Source organism: Gracilinanus agilis, chromosome 4, assembly GCF_016433145.1.
Source record: "Gracilinanus agilis isolate LMUSP501 chromosome 4, AgileGrace, whole genome shotgun sequence".
Taxonomy (NCBI): Eukaryota; Metazoa; Chordata; class Mammalia; order Didelphimorphia; family Didelphidae; genus Gracilinanus; species Gracilinanus agilis.
The window spans coordinates 482,975,168-482,997,629 of NC_058133.1; the positions used below are offsets into that span (position 1 = coordinate 482,975,168).

Below are 22,462 nucleotides of genomic sequence, written 5' to 3' on the forward strand. Positions count from 1 at the left end.
CCTCCATGGTTAGCCCATTTTTCCCTTCCTCCCCTCTCCCTTAAACAGAAGGACTTCTCCCTTGAAGGCCTCTTGCAAGGAAATGCTGTGTTTGATATTTTTAATACAGTGATCTCTCTCCATCACCCTCCTATGTAGCTGTATTATCTCTGCCTCTCATTATGAACACAGTCATCTGAGAAAACATCACATCGTTGAAAGGTATCCTTGTCAACAGAGATATTTCTGTATCTTCATAAAGCTAGTCTTCCCGAATGGCTCTACCTTTCTGCTAATTACACTTGATGCCCATCAGCTACTGTTTTGTTTTGTTTTGTTTTGTTTTGAAATTGCTCTATAAGTAAAAGGTATTATTATTATAATCTTTTGCCATTTAGGAAACTAGAAAAGGTCAAAAGGCATTCTTGAATGAATGGTATATCTTGTAATAGCTGAGGACAGTGACATGCAAACTCTTGAAATCTGGTGGCACGTGGTACCCTGCTGGGTATGGCATAAACACAAGATGAGGTTTCCTTTCTGTGGCCTGTGTGCCAGCTGTTTGCTAGACGTGTTTGCTTTACAGAGGTTATAAATACTGCTGATTTAGCTCTTGGTTGGTTTCTCACCCTGAGCAGCAACTACCTGCTGTTTAGAAGCCTTTCTGCCCACTAGTAAACAGATGGTCTCAAGTTGGCTGCCCTAACTATGGATTCACCATCAACTCGGCAAATATTAAGCTCTCAAAGGACCCATCTGCCTTAAGCAGCTGTCCAGGCATTTGCCTGTCTATATGCTGGGAATCTGAGCATCACACCAATCTCAAGCATAGAAATTTCTTATTTTTCTTCTTCTATTTTCATGGAAGGGAGCCAGGAAGTCAGTGCCATCTGCCTCTTGTTTTTTACATTCAATATCTTTAATATTTGCTTAATTAAAGAAGGAGGGAGAGTATGATCACTGAATTTAGGCTGGAAATTTGACCTATTTCTCTATCGTTGGTTTCTCGAGCATAGGGATCGCTTTGCTTGTGGGCTTTTTAAGATTTCTGTAAAAAGAGGTACAGAGTCAGACAACGATTCATCATGCTAGCCTCTCAGGCAATGTTGGAGCCAAGAAGGATACAGAAGGATTGACAGGAAGAATAAGTAGAAAGGAAGAGGAAAGATAAGAGAGACAGAGAGACCAAGAAAGTGAGAGGGAGAAAAGGAGGGAAATAGTGGGGTAGGAGGAGAGATGGAGAGGAGGTTGGAGAGTGAAAGAGGGAGGGAAAGAGAGAGGGAGAGGGATAGAGAGGGAGCAGCAGGAAGAAAGAAGCAAAAGATTGCCACGACCTTTATCCCAAAGTAGCATCCTTTGCAAACACCTCCCCATTTGCAGACTGCCCCTAGCCTGACTTCCCATCTGCACTGGGTTTCCCTGACCTTGATGATATGCTTGCAAAGCACTCTATAAAAAACAAACTTAAAAACACAGCATTTTATATGCAGATTTATAAAGCACTACTTAGAGTAGGAGTTCTGAACCTGGGGTCCATGACCTTTTTTTTTTTTATATTTTGATTGCTTGTATTTCAATATCATTGGTTTCTTTTTTAAATCCCATGTGTTTTATTTTGTGCATTTAAAAACCTTATTCAGAGAAGATATGTGAAAACTTCACCAAACTGACGAAAGGGGTTCCTGTCTCTCTCTCTCTCTCTCTCTCTCTCTCTCTCTCTCTCACACACACACACACACACACACACACACACACACACACACATACATGCACAAAGATTAAGAATTCCTGTCAGCTTCTTTTATTATTTCCCTATTCAGAATTTACCTGTTTGAAACCTGGCTGTCCCAGGGTCCAGGGAGTAAAAATCATGAACTGACTCCCACCTAGTTTGCTTCCCTTAGTGCCCCATGCAGTACATATGGTGGGTGTTACAATGCACATGTGCACATTGTTCATTGATTTGTGGCCACAGCTGCTGTTTACGGACTGCGACCATGATTTTAATTCTACTTCTTGTGATGGTAATTGGCCTCGAACCATTACTAACAACAACCACCCAATTCCTGATTCTTCTATGTTGTATTCTGTCGCTCTAGGGCTTGTCCAGCACAGGCAAGACCCATGCCAGGCTCTGTGTGGCATATAAAGATTAATAAGAATTGGGCTCTGCCCCCAAGAAGCTTACGTATGCCTTAGTTGAGGAGATGAAGCAGAAGAACGTAAAATGTTAAATGACAATACAGAGGATCAAGAAATGTCACAAGGCAACGCGTGATCAAAGCCCCCAGCTGCAGCACATGGTTGGAAGCTGTTCTTTCTTAAGGCGTTTCTGGGGCCCTTTCTTCAAGTTGGTTATTTCAGGCCCCCATATAAAGCTGTTTTAATAGCCCACTGTTAATCATTTTCCCTAAAGTAAAATCATTTTGAAGTGAGCAGATTAGCAAACAGCTAGGCACTCCACTCTGAATGTCAACGTTTATGCTGCGCCAATTGAAGAGGTCATTTAATTGTAGCATCAGTTAAAATAAGTGGAAATAACATCAGATTTTGGTGGAGTACAATTGTTCGCATAAGTGTTGTTACCTCTGAGTGATGAAAGCTAGTGGAAAGCAGCATACTTAAGAGTCAGAAAACTTGGAATCCAGTCCTGGCTCTAACACTTATCAGCCATGTGTCCTTGAGGAAGTCACTTAACTTAAACATCACCCCTTCTTCCTTCGACCTCACATCCCTCATTTGTGAAATGCATGGATCAGACTAAACAGCCTCTAATGCTCCTTCAAGCTCTTGAATGAATAATTTTTGCCAAAGAGGTAGATATTGCTAAGACACTTGAGAATTCTGCCTCAGTGGCACGGATAGCTGAGCGAAGTTAATTCAGCAAGTATTTTTTGAGAATTCACACGATGGCTATCCTGGTGCCTAAAAAACATAATTGCAAACCTTGGCTTTGTTCTTAATAAGCTTACAATTATAAAATAAAAAATCATGTCAATTTACAATAAACTTAGCTGGACCACACAATCCAGTTCAATAACATATGGCATGATGACAGAGCCACAGTCCAATCCCAGCAGCCTGTCATTCCTAGGACAAATATTTTGACTAGTCTTGGTCCTGCCGTCCTACCTCTTTCCTCCCTAATCCCTTCTTGGCCCCTTTCCTAGGGACTCTCCTCTACCAGGAAATTTCTATCCTAGCCCTGATTATAGACTTGAACTAGTATGGCCTTTATGCAAGGGCTTTACTCATAGGGAAAGAGTAAATTCATAAATAATATGGATGCTATTTTTTTTAAGTACTAACAAAGTATCTGCCTGGCAACTAAATGGACAACTCTTATTTCCTAAATCTAAGGGAGTTTCCCCAGACCTTATCCTTTTCCCCATCCCGACAACTCTTAGTGTCTAGCCAATTAGGAATGGCCACTGATACCAAGCTGGCCTCAGCACTGTGCCATGGACAACATATGATCTCTAAGTGGTAACAAAAATACGTACAATACCAAGATTGATACAGCTTATTACCTACTGCATCCCAAGAGTTCACAGACACCCGATTTGTCACAAATTACCTGAAACCAGGCCTCCACGTTGCTTTCTAGCCATCTTCATACTATGCCATCTGTATGCTGTCCATCATTCCCATCTTTCCTCACTCCTATTGCAATCTGCTCTCAGGATGCCAGGCTCTGATAGAAGAAGGATTACCTTATCTTTCCCAGCACTAGAATTCCAAGCCACTTCTCCAGGGTTTCCACAATGCCTCTACATGCATACACCTTACCCCACTCTTTCCCAGCTCCTTCTTTTGTGTTTTCTTCCCCCATTAAAGGTAAATTCCTTGAGGACGGGGACTGTCTTGCTTGATTATATAGTATTTTTGCTTGGCACTGGGCCTGACACATAATAAGTGCTTAATAAATAATCTATCAAAGCAAAGGGCAAAATGGAAACAGGAAGAATCAACTTGTCACCCTCTGAAAGAAACCCTACGATGAAAATTCTCAAGAACATGATAGTCAAAATCTAAAACCTCTAGTGCAAACCTCCAGAAAGAAAGAATGCAAGCATCAAGAAGCCACAGTCAGGGGGCAGCTGGGTAGCTCAGTGGATTGAGAGCCAGGCCTAGAGACAGGAGGTCCTAGGTTCAAGTCTGGCCTCAGATACTTTCCAGCTGTATGACCCTGGGCAAGTCACTTGACCCCCATTGCCTAGCCTTTCCACTCTTCTGCCTTGGAGCCAATACTCAGTATTGACTCCAAGACAGAAGGTAAGGGTTTAATTTAAAAAAAAAGAAGCCACAGTCAGGATCATATACAATTTAGCAGCTACCACTGTAAAGGAGCAGAGAGCTTGGAATATAACATTCCAGAAGATAAAGAATGGAAATTTATAGCCAAAAATCATTTACCCAGCAAAACTGAATATAATCATATGGACTTTTAATGAAATAAGAACTTCTAGCATTCCTGATGAAAAGACCAAAGTTGTAAAGAAACTATGACATTCAAAATAGGAATTAAGAAAAACATAAAAAGGAAAACATGAATAAATAATCAGAAGAGACTAAACAAGTATAAACCGCTTTCATTCCAATAGAGAGAGATAATACCTGTATCCCTCTAAATCTAATTATCATCAGGGGTCATAGAAGAAATCTAATTTGCCAAAAGGCCTCTAAATGATTGTGATATATCTTGATGGTCTTTAAAGAAAAATAGAAAGACAGAGAAAGAGATCTAAAGTGGGGGTAGGGCAGGAGGGGAAAGGAAAGAAAGGTTAAATAAAATCACTTTACATAATCAGGATGCAAAAATAGAAAGTCTGTACAAACAAGGAGGAAGGGTAGGAGCAGCTGAAACTGGACCCTCATTCTCATCTGAATTGGTCAAAAGAGAGAACACACATCCATAATTAGGTATAGAAATACATTTCATGCAACAGAAATAGGAGGAGGGGATGGAAAATTGCAAGGAGAGTAGATTAAGGAAGGAATTTGTCCCAAGCAAAACAAACCCTGTCTAAGAATGTAAAAATATTTATAGCTCTTTTAGGGGTAGCAAAAAATAGAAATCTGAGGGGAGGATGATCAATTAGGGAATCGCTAAGCAAGTATTACTATAGAAATATAATGGAATATTATTGCGTTATAAGATATGATGGAGAGGATAGTATCAAAGAAACCTGGGGAGGCTTGTATAAACTTGTGTGATGCAAAGTGAACAAAATCAGAAGAATGTTACACAAATGATTACAATATTGTAAAGACAAACAACTTTGAAAACTTAAGAACTCTATTCGTTGTAATGGCCAACCTCAATTCTAAAAAATTGAATGATGAAAGCCGTGACCCACCTCCTAGCAAAAGGGTGACTCAGAATGCAGCATGAGGCACATACATACCTATATACATACTTTTTCCCCCCTTTTGGACATGACCTATGCAAAAATTTGTTTTGCTTGACTATACGTGCTTGAAATAGGGTTTTTGCTTTTCTTTCATTCTCAAATGGAGGTAGGGATGAAGGGGGAAAGACAGATGTTTTCCTGACTAAAAAAAAAAAAATTAAATGAATTTTTTTTTATTGAAAGCCAGGTCCAGAGACGGGATCTACTAAGTTCAAATCTGGCCTCAGAGGTTCCTAGCTATGTGAGACTGGGCAAGTCACTTAACACCCATTGCCTAGTCCTTACCACTCTTCTGCCTTAGAACCTTAGACAAATAGGATATTAATTCTAAAGCAGAAGGTATGAGTTTTTCAGAAAAATGCTCCAACGAAATAACAATTAAAGAAATTCACATTAAAACAATTCTAGTTCTATTTCCTACTCATTAGATTGGCAAAGATTCCTGCCCCGCCCCCAAAAGAACATTGACAATGGTTAAATTAAGCAAATTTAAATAATCACAAATATGTACTATATGAACAAATTCATCAGTTCCCTTATAATACAGTATAAAATTCTAAAATTAGAAGTGAAATGCCCTCAAGTATTACTTAAAGTACAATTGCTTATACGTAATGATTTGTAAAAAGCATTTTTTTTTCCTCCATAAAGACTTTCGTGCAGAGCAAATAGATTTGTTTTGCATATAGGCTTGGCTGTTCATCCTCATAGCCTTCAGGATGGAGACAACCTGAAAGGAATAATTTGTAATCACCAACCTTTTCAGAGTTTCTTATCAATGGAAATATAGTACCTAAAAAAGTACATTTGGGGGCAGCTAGGTGGTTTAATGGATCTAAAGCCAGGCCTAGAGTCAAAAGGATCTGGGTTCAAATCTGGATTCAGATACTTCCTAGCTGGGTGACCCTGGGGAACAAGCCATTACCCCTAATAACCTAGCCCTTGCTGTTCTTCTGCCTTAGAATTGACAACATCAATTCTAAGATAGAAGGTAAGAGTTTTTAAAAATAATTAAATTAAATCCAATTTTAAAGGGTATCAGGCTAGATAATGGCATTTGTTAAAAGGGGAGTCACCTGGTTGGGGGGTGCATAGTGTGTCTTCACTGAATAATCACATCCACACTCTTGTTTATTTCTCTTTGAAAATACTTTCCCTTTAGAGGAAGTGTTAAAGAAAGACTTCTCTTTTGCATTTGCAGCTTAACAAATTTATAGAAATCTTGCTTACTACCTTGTGTAAGAGGTCTTTACAAAATTGTAAACAAATTGGTCCATCTATAGTCTTTAAAAGGTTTGAGTTTGATTTGGAGTCTTTGTTGTTTTTTATTCAAGTAGAAATATGATCATATTTTAAGGCAAAAAAATGTGTATGTGTATATATAGATGCATATATGTTTTTCAAATATAGAAAATAGATCAAGAACTTTTTAGAGGATAGATCTTGGGACAGGTAGGTGGATCAGTGGATAGAAAACCAGGCCTGGAGTCGAGAGAGCCTGGGTTCAAATCTGGTCTTAGATACTTTCTAGCTGAGTGTCCCTGGATAAGTCACTTAATCTCAGTTGCCTAACTCTTACCATGCTTCTGTCTTTGAATGGATATTTAGCATCAGTTCTAAGACAGAAAGTAAGGGTTGTGTTTTTTTTTTAATCTTCTAGTTACTCCAGAAAAGGAGAGCTGTTACCTAGCATAATATTAAAAATGTATTTGAATTACACTTTTCTTTTATAAAGCATGAGCATGTATATTATTTCCCTTAATCCCCATAACCTTTGATCTCTTGTACACTACCATGTACATACTTGTTGTCTCCTTTCGCTGGACTGTAAACTCTTTGAGAGCAGATGGGTTTCAATTTATGTCTTTGTATCCCCAGTTCCTGGTACTGTTAGGCACTTAAATGTTCATTGATTGATTGATTGATTGACAGGGAAATAGGCAGCCAGATGGTGTTATCATCATGAGATATGATACTACGGAGAGGCTCGCCCTAGATCACGCAGCTACTTAGTGGTCCAGCTGGGACTAAAACCTAAGTCTCCTGATGGCTGTTCACTGCCCTCCCCCTTCTACCAAGCTGTCTCTTGATTTGGAAATCACAAGTCGCCATACCGATTCCTTTTGAAAATGCAGCTTTTCTTTTTCGGAGCCCTGTATTTGAACTCATTGTTCAATCTCCTAAATTCAATTGCAGCTAAAAGCCAAAAAGATGGAATATGCACACCAAAGGTAGCTATCCTATTCATGTGATATTTTCCACCGTCCTTCAAGAATGTCGATTCTTTCAGATACAGCCAGGATCAAATATAAAATCTGTCTGGTAGTTAAAGCCCTTCGTAACCTGACTCTTCCCTACTTTTCTAGTCTTCTTACACTTTAATCCTCTCACCTTCCCTCTCACCTCCTTCTTTCCATATTCTGCAATCCAGTGATAACTGGCCTCTAACAGACCTTGAACAAGAGTCTCCCTTCCAAACTCCAAGCATTTTCATTGGCTGTCCCCCATACCTGGAATTTTCTCCTTAGTCATCTTTTTTCTCCTACCTTCCTTCAAATCCCAACTTCTACAAGAAGGGAAAGGAGTATAACAAAACATGCATTTATTAAGCACCTACTATGGGCAAAGCTTTGTGGTAAGTGCTTTGCAAGTATTATCTCATTTGATCCTCACAACAAGCCTGTGATGCAGGTCCTCTAAGGTAGGTGCTATGATTATCTGCTTTTAGTATTTGAGGAAACTGAGGCAGACAGGTTAAATGACTTCCATAAGATCACACCGCTAATAAGTAACTGAGACTGGATTTGAATTCAGTTCTTCCTAATACCAAATCTAGCACCCTATCCACTGCACAGCCTTGCTGCCTTTCCTGATCTCTGATATGACAGTGCTTTCCTTCTGTTGATTATCTACAATTTAACTTGCTTGTAGATAGATATATTAGACAGATAGTTAGACAGACGCAGAAAGAGATAAACATATTAGACAGACAGATATAGATTGCTAAGATAGGCAGATAGATAAACTGACAGAGAAAGACAGACGGATGGACGGATGGATAGATAGATAGATAGATAGATAGATAGATAGATAGATAGATAGATTAATTGATTGATTAATTGATTGATTAGACAGATAGACAGGTGCTGTATGTAGTTGTTTACTTGTGGTCCTCCAAGAGACCGTGAGCGTTTCAAGAACAGGAACTGTTTTTTGCCTTTCTTTGTATCCACAGTGATTAATTAGCACAGTGCCAGAAACATAGTAAATGCTTAATAAATATTTGTTGACTTAAATATGCAATTCAGTTTCCACACCTGCAAACCTAACTTTAACCTGTCCTTCTTTCCTCACAAGGTCCTTATATTATATGAGAGAAATAATGGAAATAGGTCCTTTGAAAATACAGAGTATTCGTGCTGATACATTATTGGTAGAGTTGTAAACTTGTATTAACCATTCTGGAAATCAATTTGGGATTATGCAAATTAATGTCCATAGTCTTTAATTCAGAGATTTCACTGCTGAGCATATATCTCAAGGAGGTAATTGACAAAACAAAAGGCTTAATGTATATCTAAGCATTTATGGCAGCAGTTTTGTGGTAGCAAAGAACTGGAAACAAAGTCCATTGATTGGAGAATGGCTAAAAAATTGTAATACATGAATGCAATGGAATATTACTGTATTATAAGAAATTACTAACATATTGAATATATAGAAGCAAGGAAAAATTACATAAAATAAGACAAAGTGAAGTAAGCAGGCAGGAAAACAATAATGATTGCAACAACGTAAATGCAAACAACTGCCACAGAACAATCAAAAACAAACGTTTCAGGTTTATAAAGAACAAACTTGGTCCCAAGAAAGACATGAGGAGGCAGCTCTCCCCTCTCTTTTGCAGAGGCAGTGAGGGGAAAGAGGGTCATTCCACAAGTGCATATAATATCATGTTTTTTCAACAATACTAAGTTTCAGTTCCAAGGCAGAAAGAGGTAAGGGCTCGGCAAGTGGGATTAAGTGAATTGCCCAGAGTCGATAGCTAGGAAGTGTCTGAGGTCAAATTTGAACCAGGATCTCTTGTTTCCAAGTCTAGCACTGTCTTTACTGAAATACCTATCTGCCCCAAAGAAACCTATTTTTAAAAAGCAGATACATATTATGTTAGAGTTAGAAGACACATTAGAGATCATCTGTCCCAGGGGTTCTTAAGCTTTTTTTGTTCCCTGGACTCCTTTGACAGCAGTTTTTAGTAAAGCCTTTGAAAACCTTTTTTAAAAAACTTCATGGATCCTAGATTAATAACTTCAGATCTATTCCAACCCTTCTTCCCCCTTTTCAAATGAAGAAACAAATCTGAGGTAACTTGGCCCCCAAAGCAGAAGACTTGGACTATTATAGACCAAAATTCTTTGTTTCCACAACACTTCTCCAAAAAAGGATAAAGTGCTGTCTGATAAAAAGTGTTTTTGTCAAACTTGTATTGCCATACAATCATTGTATATTTCCTTTGCTCAACCCACCACAGGTCCCCTTCCCTCCATCCATCAGCCCCTTCTATGTAGCATCTTCTTAGAAAACCTGTTGGCCTCCGCCTCCAAATGGCCATCCTGGCAATGGTTTCTACCCAGCTTTGTCGTACTGCTACTGCTAGACTGCCTGCTCTGGGACCTGGTCAGTGATGGTGTCTAGCTCTCAAAAATGTGTGACTCTTAGAACGGGCAACAATGTTGAAACAGTTCCAGCCAGTCACGGTCCCTATAGCAGGTCCACAGTTCATGGTAACATTCAAAATGAAACCCTAAATTGCTCTCAAAATAATCTAGTCCCATGTTGTCAGGGCTGTAGCCGGTCCCACTTAATTTCACTGATTGTGATACCGTGCTTGTAAAAAGCAGAAAGATGTTACATTTCACAACCAGCCAAGATTGCTCAAATTTTCTCTTTGTTTGCACCAAGCTAAAAGAGGATGATTCGTAACTGAGAATTCCCAGCTTCTGTTCCCCTCACTCTTCTGAGTGAGTCAGTGTCACCCAGCTCTCAACTTCCTAGACTCCTAGAACCATCCGTGCTGCGTTTGAGCCAGACATATCCCCTTGATCTGACCATCACTCCCAGGCGTCCGAACCCTCTGATCCACAACTCCAAAATTCCTTTCTGATCCTCATCTTCTGCTCATCAGCATCTCTTGTCTTCCCTACCCCTCCAAAGCTGATTCTTCATCCTTACCATCACCTCCAGTCCATCACTCCTGCTGGTGCTTATTTCATTCCTTTCACAGTCTTAAGGAGATCCTTTATCCCTTGACCCTCTGGTCTGTACCAGAATATCATAACTCCATGTTATAACCCTCCCCATCCCCCTCTGTCTTCTCCCCAGTTATTTATATATAGCCAAATACTACCAGAAGTCCACAGAGTAAAGTTATCTAATCTCAACTGGACCTTCACTGATGCCCAGAAAGCCTTCTATTCTTACCTGATTCTCTATAGTATTCTCTTCAAATCTTTTTTATTAGTTCCTGTCCCTCTCAGCAGAGGATTTAACCCTCCTGTGTTCCTAAAAAAACAAACCTATCTATTATAAACTCCCAATTCTACACATTTTAAAACCTCTCTACCCTTCCTCATATTTTACTCTTTTCCTCTAGCTTCTGATGACCCTTGTTAAGACTAACCTCTCCAGGGGCAGCTGTGTGGCACAATAGATAGAGCACCAGGCTTGGAGTCAGGAGAACCTGGATTCAAATCTTGTCCCAAATACTTCCTAGCTGTGTAGCCCTGGGCAAGTCACTTAACTCTGTTTACCTAGCCCTTGCCCTTCTCCCTTAGAGTTGTTACTAAGACAGAAAATAAGGTTGTTGTTTTTTAACTAACTCATTTTTTATCCACTTTTCCCTTTTTTCCAGTTAGTATATGCCTTTTTATGGAAAATTATTGTATTCTGTTATCCATTCTGTCACTTATTTTATTGGATTATTTAATCCATTTACATTTAAGGTTATGATTAGTAGTCATGGGTATTCCTTTTGTTTCTTCTGTGATGATTTCTCATTAACCTAACATTTCTCAAGTTCGCCAAATTTACTTACTATTTTCTTTCTTTTTCTTTCCTTTTTTTTAAAAACCTTTACCTTCTTAGAAATATCTGTTCCAAGGCAGAAAAGCAGTATGAGCTAAGTTATGAGTGTAAAGTGACTTGCCCAAGGTCATATAGGTAGGAAGTGTCTGAGGTCAGATTCAATCCCAAGACCTCTTGTCCTAGACTTGACTCTATGCACTGAGTCACTTAGCTATCCCTTCTTTCTCTTTTCTTAATCTTTCTCTCTCATTTTGGACCATTTTCTTTCTGTGTTCAATTAAGCATGTGGTTCAAAATCTTCCCTGCCATTCCCTAACAACTTAGTTGCCCAGGGTCACCATTTTCTTCACTGTGCCTTAACAAAACTTGATCCTGTGAAGATGGAGTATGGAGTAGTGGTTAGAATGGATAGACATTAGTGTGAGTTAGACCATCTGTGTTCAAGTCCCACCTCTGACACGTACTATCTGTTGATAGATGAGTAATTTCATTGAACTACTCAGTGTCTCAGACAATTTTCTGAGAGTATTAATTGCAGAAGAGTTGACCATTCCTATTAGTAGGAGTTGTTTCCTCACCAAAAGCTTCTTACACTGATAAAATAATAGGTCCAGATAATTATTATTATATGACAGAGCATAAAGCAGTCATAAGCATAAAGAGACAGAAATATTAAACATGTCCTTTACCAACCCTGATGCAATTTTTTAAAAAACAGCAATACAGGAAGCATAAGAAAAAGAAACAGACCTAAAAATAGAGACTAATAATTGTACCTAGATGATGTAGTAGTTGGAAGGTCTGGAGTCAGGGAGGCTCATCTTTATGAATTCAGATCTGGCCTCAGACATTCACTAGCTGTGAGACCCTGGGCAAGTCACTTAACCCTGTCTGCCTCAGTTCCTCATCTGTAAAATGAACTAGAGAAGAAAGTTGTAAACTATTCCAGTAATTTTTGCCAAGAAAATCTCAAATGGCATCACAAATAGATGCAACTAACATAGCAAATCAACAACAATATAACAAATAACTATATGAAAGAGAATGATATCAATGGCATATACCAAAATTTATGGGACAGAGTAAAAGAAATCCTTAGAGGAAAATTTCACTTCTAAAAATAAATGTAAAAAAAGAACATTGATAAATTTAGCATAAAATTTGAAAACCAGAAAATCTATAATTTGATTCCAATATTAAAAATTAAAGGGAAAATAGAGAAAATTGAAAATTAAAAATTTTAAAACTGGTTTTCAAAAATTCTAACAAATTTGATATGCTATTAGTTAACCTGATTTTTAAAAGAAAGAAAATCAAATAACTAAAATAATAAACGAAAAATGTGTAGTTACTATGAATAGAGGGAATAAAAAGAATTATCAAAAACTACTATGCTTGGGGCAGCTGGGTAGCTCAGTGGAGTGAGAGTCAGGCCTAGAGGCAGGAGGTCCTAGGTTCAAACCCGGCCTCAGCCACTTCCCAGCTGTGTGACCTGGGCAAGTCACTTGACCCCCATTGCCCACCCTTACCAATCTTCCACCTATGAGAAAATACACCGAAGTACAAAGGTTTAAAAAAAAAACTACTATGCCCAGTAATACTGAGAATTTAAAGGAAACAGATGATTATCAACAAACATAGAAAATATCTAAATTAACAAATTAAGAAATCATCATCTTAATGCAATTTCATAAAGAGGAATTTTGCAACTCATAAATGAATTTCCAGGGGGGAAGAAACAGACTCCTTGGCTTAGTGGATTTACAAATGAATTCTTTTAAATATTTAAAGAGCAATTATTACCTGCAGTCCAAAAATTGTCTTAAATAACTGAGAAAGGAAGGATTTCACCAAATTCATGAGTTTAAAAATATGGCCCTGGTATACCCAAACCAGGAAGAGATAAATTAGAGAACTACAAATCACTTTCAGTAATAAATGTTGAAAGAAAAAATTTTAAGCAAATAAAGAACATTCTCATTCTGAGTACTATGCTTTAGTGCAACATGTTCTTAGATAGTGAGTTTTCTAACAGTGAAAATTTTTTATCAGAGATTGGATTATACTAGAGATTTCTGCATCAAGAAGGAAATTATACTACATGATCTCTAAGGTTCTTTCCACCTTAAGCATTCAGAGTTAAAAAGATTTTATTACAGAGAAACTAAAATAAACTTAATCCAAAGTAATTGGAACTTTTCTCCCTTTAAATTATACATCAGAGAATATTTTCACTTCACACTTTTACTTTGAAAAATCTGTTTTCAAAAAATAAAAATACTTAGAAAGTCAAGTGCTTCTATTTTTCTCAACTCTTCTAGTGGCGTTTTCCTTCTAAGAAAGACCCTTCAGGAATAAGAGACTTTTCTTTTGAAAGGTTTGTTACCTTTAAAGCCCATTTTCTGACCTTTCCTAAAAAGCTAACAACAGTTGCTTTATTTGAACTTCCTTTAGTGTCTGGAGAAAATTGCCTCAAGCCTCCATTTGTTGAAATTAAATGGTAACACTGAAAGAGTTACACTACCACAATCACCCAGAAACTATAGTATTTTTTCTCCTTTAAAAGATATGCTTTCTGTTTCTTGCCATTTATGTTTCTTTTTTGAGATATTTCCTCTTAATATGGAAATATACCTTTCTTATTTGGCTTAAAATTACATGGAACATTATTTTAGAAATTTCCTTTTCCTTGACTCAAAATAATCAACGTGACCTGGTTGGCAAAGGTCCCTAGCATCAGAAGATCTTAAAAAAAACAGAGAGGGCAGAGAGAATTTTTAACTGGAATAGAAGAAAAAAGCAGAGAATAGATATTAAGACACCTGACCATTTTTTGGTAGATGTTAAGGGAGAAAGAACATAAGACCAGAAATACCATGAAGCTCGGAAATCTTGGCTTAAAGCATGAAGAGAGGAGAAAGTTATATATAAACCTGAAAAGAGTAACCAAGCAACAAAGAATTTTTGTCAACAAAAGGTTAAAGAACCATTTATTCTAGGAAGATCTTTGCAAGCTAATATACACGAGCAAAACAAACTAACCAAAGAACACAGAATCATTCCATTCTGAATTAGCAAGTCTTGGATAAAATACTTTTCCATAACTGTGGTTTCTTTGATACACAATGTTCTTGAGTTTCCCCCTTTAGAATATGAATTAAATTAACTGGTCTAGTGGAAATAGTGCTTCACCAAAAAGAAAGAAAACTCGGTTTAGTTCCACCTTTGTTCCTAATTAATCATGTGACTTTGGCCAGGTTCCTGATGAAGCTTCTCTTTGGCCATGGTTTCCACACCTAAAAGATGTGAAAGTTGAACTAGATGATCTCTAAGAAAATCTAAGACAATGGTGTCAAACTCAAATAGAAATTATTTCTACTGCTAGATATTTTTGCCTTGGAAAACCATAAATTAACATTATCTGTTTTGTATTGTGGTTTTATTTATTTTCTTAAACATTTCCCAATTATTTTTTTTAAACTCTTGCCTTTCTGTCTTAGTATCAGTTCTAAGACAGAAAAGTGATAAAAGCTAGACAAAGTGACTTGACCAGGGTCATACAGCTAGGAAGTGACTGAAGTCAGATTTGAACCCAGGTCCCCCTAACTCAAGATCTGGCACTCTACCCACTGAGCCTCCTAACTGACTCTCCCAATTACATTTTTTTAAGTCTTTACCTTCTGTCTTAGAATCAATACTGTATATTGGTTCCAGGGCAGAAGAGCAATAAGGACTAGGTAATGGGAGTTAAATGACTTGCCCAAGGTCATATAGCTAGGAAGTGTCTGAAGCCAGACTTGATCCTGGGACCTCCTGTCTCTAGGCTTGGCTTTCAATCCACCTAGCCACTTAGCTACACCACCCACCCACCCAATTACATTTTAATGTAGTTCAGACTTCTCTCAAGAGTTTTGCTGATGGCTGGGTGCCTGGACCATGAGTAAATTTAGCACCTCTGCTCTAAATCGCAGCAAGGTATAGTATAAATTGATATACAAATTGTCCAAGGGTCCATTGATAAGTCAATCATAATTATCAATATGCAGAGAACTTTAAATCATTGGTTAATTATGTACACAGCATAGACGGAGGGAATACAAACCCCGGTGGTCCCTGAGGGGCCACTTTCAGCTACTTTGTGTAGGTTTTAGTTACATGGGCAAGATGGATACAATGGAATTTTACAGGGAGCAGAAGGCAAGGGCGAAGACTTACATATCAAAAAACAGGCAGCAGAAGGGGCATATCTGTATCAAGTAAAATTATAAACTGGTCAGTAAACACTAGGGAGAAAACTGGAGTTTTCAGACTAAGGAACAACACTAGAGCCATGGCTAGTGACAGGAAATGTTCATCTTAAGTAAATGGAGGTAGAAAGCTGAGCTGGAAATTCTGTCACTAGCCTGACATGCTCGAGTTCCATCTCTCAGCTAAATTCTGCATGCTCCAGCTAATGGGGTGATTTGCTGTCTCAAGGAAATGGCACCAAGAGAGCCACGATTAAAATTCTCTCATCACAAAGTCACAAGTTCTTGGGCTCAAAAATCCTTGATTTAATTCTTGGCTCAGATATTTATTACATGGACGACCTTAGGCGGGTCACTCAGCATCTCTTGTTTGGTGTCCTTCTGATTGTAGAGGGTTGTTGGGAGGAAACTGTGATAACGTTCTTATCAATATTACTTACTTAATACGTAGTTTGGTATTTGGTGACATCAGCTCAAAGGTGGCCATTGGAGAAGATGGCAAAATACGATAGTTCTGTTTTCCTTGGGGTGACAGAATTTCCGGCTCAATGGCATTACCCATCAGTGAATCCCCATATCATTTTTATCTCAGGATTAAGAAATAATAAACCTGAGTGACCCTGGGCAAGTCACTTGACCCCTTTTATTTGTCTTTGTAACCCTTGTACCATGGGTAGCATTGAATAGGCTCTTAAATGCTTATTGATTGAGTGAAGAAAGCAGACAGCACAGATTCAAGTCCTGCCTTCAGATACACTTTAAACACATTTTTCATGTAATTTCTCCCCTACAAGTTGTTTCAGAGCTAAATAACATTCTCTAAAACAATCGAAATGGTTTGTTGTTGTTGTTGTTGTTGTTGTTGTTTTTCAAAAACTCATCATTGGAAAGCAAACTCAATTCAGTCTCTTAAATTTTATTTGTAACGTTCGAGAAGCCCCTGCCCCGGCAAGCTCTGACTGGAAGCTTTCCCCAAGTGTCACCCAGTGGAATTCCACCGGGTCACCCTCCCCTGAAGTTGCCCAAATGAGTCCACAGGGCTCAGTCAATAAACTCAGCGTTGTTGGTGAGCACGATATGCATCTTGTTTGCTGGAGCAAAACCCAAGCCTGAAACTGGATCTCCAGCTAATGGAAAGCTGCCAGAAAGCCCTCTGAACCACTGACAGGCTGTGATTAATGTTTAGATGTGGTATATTATCTTGGTTCCAAATCACTTACTCTTTTTAAAGGAAAGGAAGTCCTCATTCCGAGGCCGATTAGATTGCAAAATGATGAGCTCCGAACAAACCTATTATCTTGGTCATACATAAGGCCGTTGCATTATTCAGTCCTAGTCCGTGCAATAAAGTTTCATAATTCTAAGCAGTGGGGTCTGCTTTGCTTTGGGGCTTTTACACGACTCAGAAAACTCTTTGTCTCGCCTTTGTGGGAGTGGCATGGCAAAACCAGAAGCTTCTTCAGTAAGATCTGCCCGCTTCTGCTGGCAGCAGGATTTAGGAATATGTTCTAACTCTTAGCACATTTTAAGCATGCCTTCCCTTTCCAATAAGCTGGAGAGGGGGACTACCAACACCTTGGGACAAGGTGCCCCGGGCACAGCAGATCTGTGATTTCTCCAGCAATTCACTTCACAGCCAGCCATATCTTCTCAGCCTCTGCAACTCTTGCCCAAGATTTCTGTCCATCCTAGAGGATCCCCTTTAAGGGGCTTCCTATAGCCTTCTTCATGCTGTGAACAGCAACAGAGCTGGAGAGCTCCATCAGGTATCCCTCTGCCTTAATACATGACCAGCCGCCTTCCTTTCCCTGTCACTCATTTCTATTTATGCCACTTTCCCTGCCCAGCTCTTCACTGGTGTTATGTCTCAAAGCCTCCTTCTGTCTACCATATACTTCCCCATTGTTCTTTGACCTATAAATTTAGTTCTTCAGAGTCTGTGGCATTCTATAATTCTTGGCCATATTGAGTCACAAGGGTGCTAAAACTTTTCCTTCTTTCTTTCTTTCTTTATTCCTTCCTTTCTTTCTTCATTCCTTTCTTTCTTTCTTTCTTAAATCCTTACCTTCTGTCTTAGAATAAATATCGAGTATTATTTCCAAGACACCAGAGCAATAAGGGCTAGGAAATGGAGGTTAAAGTGACTTGCCCAGGATCACACAGCTAGGAAGTGCCTGAGGTCAAATTTGAACCCAGGACCTGCCACCTCTAGACCTAGTTCTCAATCTGCTGAGCTATTTAGCTGCCCCCTAATGATTTTTAATAAAAATTAACCTTCCTTTCAAGGGGAATCCTGATATCATTAATCTAGCTCACTCATTTTCTCCTAGTCAACTCTGACACCTTTTCATTTTTTATCCTGTCCAAGATGTCTATGTATAGATGGATGGAGAGATACAGAAAGATAGACAAGATAGATAGACAAACAGACACAAATGGACCAGCTCTCAGTTGTTATGACTTGTCAATGAAATTGTATATTATAATCTGAAAATAGGCACTATTAATCCCCCCCTTTTTTTTAAATGTAGATAGTTCAGCCAATCCTTTCTGGGTGATTATGAATTTTAATTAGGAGGCTTTGCAGTGTTTAGGATTTGATACCACCAGGGCACTGTCATCTGCAAATAGGAATATCTGGAGGACCTCACTGTCAATAGAGCATGTCTCTTCCATTTGGACTTTCTAATGACCATCCTCCAGGTCAGTGACAAACACCTTTGTTAAATATGTCTCCCTATTTATGCCTTACTCAATATTATTAGTCATAGGGATGTATAACAAAGTTCTGTCTGTTACTTCTTTCTTTGACTCTCTTGTGCTTTTACTCTGTGTACAGAACACAAATTACTGATTATTTAATACATATGGAAGACAAAAAAAGAGAGTCTTTTAGATGCTGCTTTGCTCTACCAAATCAAGTGCTTTTTTATTCAACAAACAATAAGTACAATAGGACATCTTATAGTCTCTGCACCTTGGTCAATTATATTGACTGTAAAGATGTAGTCTGCCATATTGTATTGTTTTCAAAAGCCTATCACCTCCATCAAAGGTGTCCGCAATGTATATGTAAATTATCCTAATAAAACTTTTGTTGAAATGGGAAAGTGAGCATTTATCGGTAGTTATTAATATTTCCTAAGTAATTAGTAGTTGTTGATGTTTCCTAAGTCACTGTCTTTTGGTGATAATAAAAACCCATGTTGTTTTCCAAGATTTCAGTATCCTTGCTTCTTTCATATATCCTGAGGCCTCACTGCCCTCAAAATTGTATTAGTTCCAGCATGGACCTCTCCTATGTATGTTTGATATAGTCTAAATGCTTTTCCCTTCTTTGTTTTTTTTTATTTCCATTTCCGTATTCTCAATTTACCTATTGGTCCAGTTGTAGTTGTTTCACTCTCATTGGTGGGGAAAAAAGAGCTTCTTATAGAAACTTCTGCAGATCTTTTCCATTTTCATCTGTCTGTTGTCCTCAGGATGATTTGTTTGTCAAGTCTTTCACCAAGACTCTTATAAACTTATTTTCCTTCCACAGCTTCTCAGTGATTTATGGTATGATTTAACAAATAAAATGGGTAACCTGCCCTATTCAAATCTCTTTTCCTGTTTAGTTGCTCCGATGACCATTGGACTGATCATCAGTAGAGGTTATACAGCAAAATAATACATCTGTAACCCATAAAACCATTTAGAACTGCCCTAAAATGAAATAGATTATCTCATGGGGTAATGAGGATCCCCATGAATGGATGTATTTAAGTAGTGGCTGAATGACTACTTGTTGAAGGAATTCTTATGTTGAATAGAAATTTGGACTAAATGACCTCTAAGACCTCTAACAAATCTGATATCCTTTGATTCATGAGTATTAGGCATTATAGAGCAAAATGGTTAAGTGATCATGTTAAGGAATCTAGAGTCTTTTGAAAAATTGTAGTCTTTAAGCCCTTTGCTAATCATAGAATCATAGGACTCAATCATAGAAGTTAGGGCTAGAAAGGACCTGAAAGTCTATCATTTTACAGAAACCTAAAGAGTTGTTAAGTGACTTCATTAAGGTCACATAGTAAGTAAATGGTGGAGCCAGAATTTGAACCTACATTTTCTCACCCCAAAGACACTGTGCTTTCTCTGTTATGCCCTAATTCTAAACTACCAACACCTTCCAAGCAACCACCATCCCCAGCTGACCTAACCATAGCCATCCACTCTTTTCCCAGCCCTGAGCCCCTGGGACTTGCATGTTCATGCACCTGTTGGCAATAATAGACTTTCTACCCCAAGTGTTAATTTTTCCCAGCATCAGCCTAGAATTGTATTGATGAACCTATGGCACCCATGCTGGAGCATGCCAGAGGGGGCTGCCCCCTTCCCACTCTCCACGCACACCTGAGGACATTTCTCACATAACAGGCTCCTCTGCCCAGCAGCCCAATGAGAGTGTTTCCTCCCTCCCCTGTCTGGGTTAAGGCAGGAGGCTCACATGTAGTGTGAGAGCTACAGTTTGGACACTCAGTCTCTAAGGTCTCTAAAAGGTTCACCATTACTGGCCTAAAAGCTTTTTCCCAGCAACATATTCAATTTTCCTATTTGGGATATTATTTAGTTTTTTTAGGTTCGACCATGCATCCAAGCCATGATGGATGGATGGATGAAAAGAAGGAAGGAAGGAGGGATGGAGAGAGGAAGGTCCCACTCAAAACCTACTACAAGGTACAATCCAAACACCCATTGTTTAGAAGGTTCAGACAAGCTCAAAAAAATGAGGTTGTTTTTTTTGTGGCAACAGAATAATTGCAAAGAAAGCAAGAGAGAAAAATCATGGCAGGGGAGGGGCAGGACATGAAAAAGACAAGATAATAACTGCCAACAGATTGACTCAATATGAAGGAAAGGTCCCAAAACAGATTGGATAATAGAGAAGTGACCATATTTAGTACACAATTACAAAATAATGATAACCCCTAAAGGCCACACAAGAAATCAGCTTCATTACAATTACATCATTTCTATATCATTCTATGAAGAATATTCATATTTCTGTATATTCCGTTTATATAGAATAAAACCTCATTGATTTCAAACTCCACAGATTCAGAATTCCTTTTGATTTGACCTAAGTTGGAATTAGTGTACTTTTCTTTTATCTATAAAGAAAGGCTCATTTGTGACAATTAATAGCAATAATAAAACAAAGTAAAGTTTTTACTTTAATTAGGGTAACAAGAGTTTTGCATGTGAATGGGTATTACAAATAATGAATGTGCTAATTACAAATGAGCCTTACCTATTTATTAAAAGCAGCTGGGCAGAATCTCGAGTTGGTGGCATTTTTTTAAGCAGCTAATTGGACTGGCTGCATATATTTTAAAGTGATAACGATAAATGTATCTTTTTAGTATTTTGCAATTCAAACTGCTTTTCTTTTTAATTAACCCAAATTAGTGAGTTTTACTATCCTCAACTGATGCTCACAGTCTTTCTCAGAACCCGTTATGGCTGTTGCCCCCTTGCCTACTCTGTAAAACTACAGGTACCGGGGTTCAACCATTCTCTGATTCAATTACCTGGAAAAGACTTTAAAACCAACATATTTTCTCACATTCTTAGTCTCTAAATAATGTAGGAGATTGATACCCAACTTTAGTAAGCCAATACTAAGAGGGATTGTGATACATCAGTTCTCTTTCCATCTGTATTAAGAATTGTGGGGAGCAGCTGGGGGCTCAGGGAATAGAGAACCCGGCCAGGCTCAAATCTGGCCTCAGATACTTCCTAGCTGTGTGACCCTGGGCAAGTCACTTAACCCCCATTGCCTAGCTCTTACCTCTCTTCTGCCTTGGAACCAATACATAGTATCAATTCTAAGATGGAAGGTAAAGTGTTTAAAAAAAAAAAAAAAGAATTGTGTTTCAGAATTAGGGTTTGGGTCCAAGCATTAGCATTAGGCAATAACATTTTTAATGTGTACTTGGTGGATCATTTTTCTTTAAAAATGTATTTCTTTGACAATAACAGATTGTATAAAGGGCTCGATGAATGTGGTTCTTATTACCAAGTGGTAAAATAAGCTCTTATAGATTTTTTAAATCCTTTTAAGTTTTCAAAAGCCTAATTTCTTCAAAATATACCAAGCAATTCCAGGTGTACAAAACTGTGGAAAGGTGAAATGTGCCATCCTTGGCTAAGTGAAAAAAAGGCTGGCTGTCTGCGACTTTCTTTATGGAAAACACATTCATTTCTCACTGCTTCTGGGAGGCTTTCTATCTGTGTCTGGTGGCCCTGTTCCAGTACAAGGCGCCTGTTGCCAAATGCAAAGAGAGTAGAATCTCTAATATCTCACCCCACAAACACTCCTATTAAGAGCTCTTGTTTATCTGGACTATTTAGGGGCTTAAAGCAGGGGGAGGGAAAAGCTACAATGAGTGAACTTACAGAGACTTGGGTATGTGCTAGCAGAATCCAACAAACAATTAGATTCTGGATAGATATTTAATACATAGTTGTATTGTGGAAAAGCCTGTGATGTAGTAAAAATGTGTATTTAAGAAGATTTTTATAGTCAAATAATTATCCATTCACCAACCCACTCGCTTTCTCCTATCTCTCACTCCTATTTTCCTTGACTTATATTCTCTCTTCTCTTTCTCATTTCATTGATCTATGGAACTCCACGTGAGGAAGCTTCCTCCATGAAAGCTGATCAATAACATTCCATTACTTGTAGTCTTA

At 38.3% G+C, this 22,462-nt stretch overlaps 1 protein-coding gene across 1 annotated transcript in view; it reads left to right on the forward strand.

The window, feature by feature from the left end:
* The window catches only part of MYO1D (myosin ID), a 399,069-nt gene that overhangs the window by 291,208 nt on the left and 85,399 nt on the right, over nucleotides 1-22,462 (forward strand). The gene's annotated exons all lie outside the window — the stretch shown is intronic.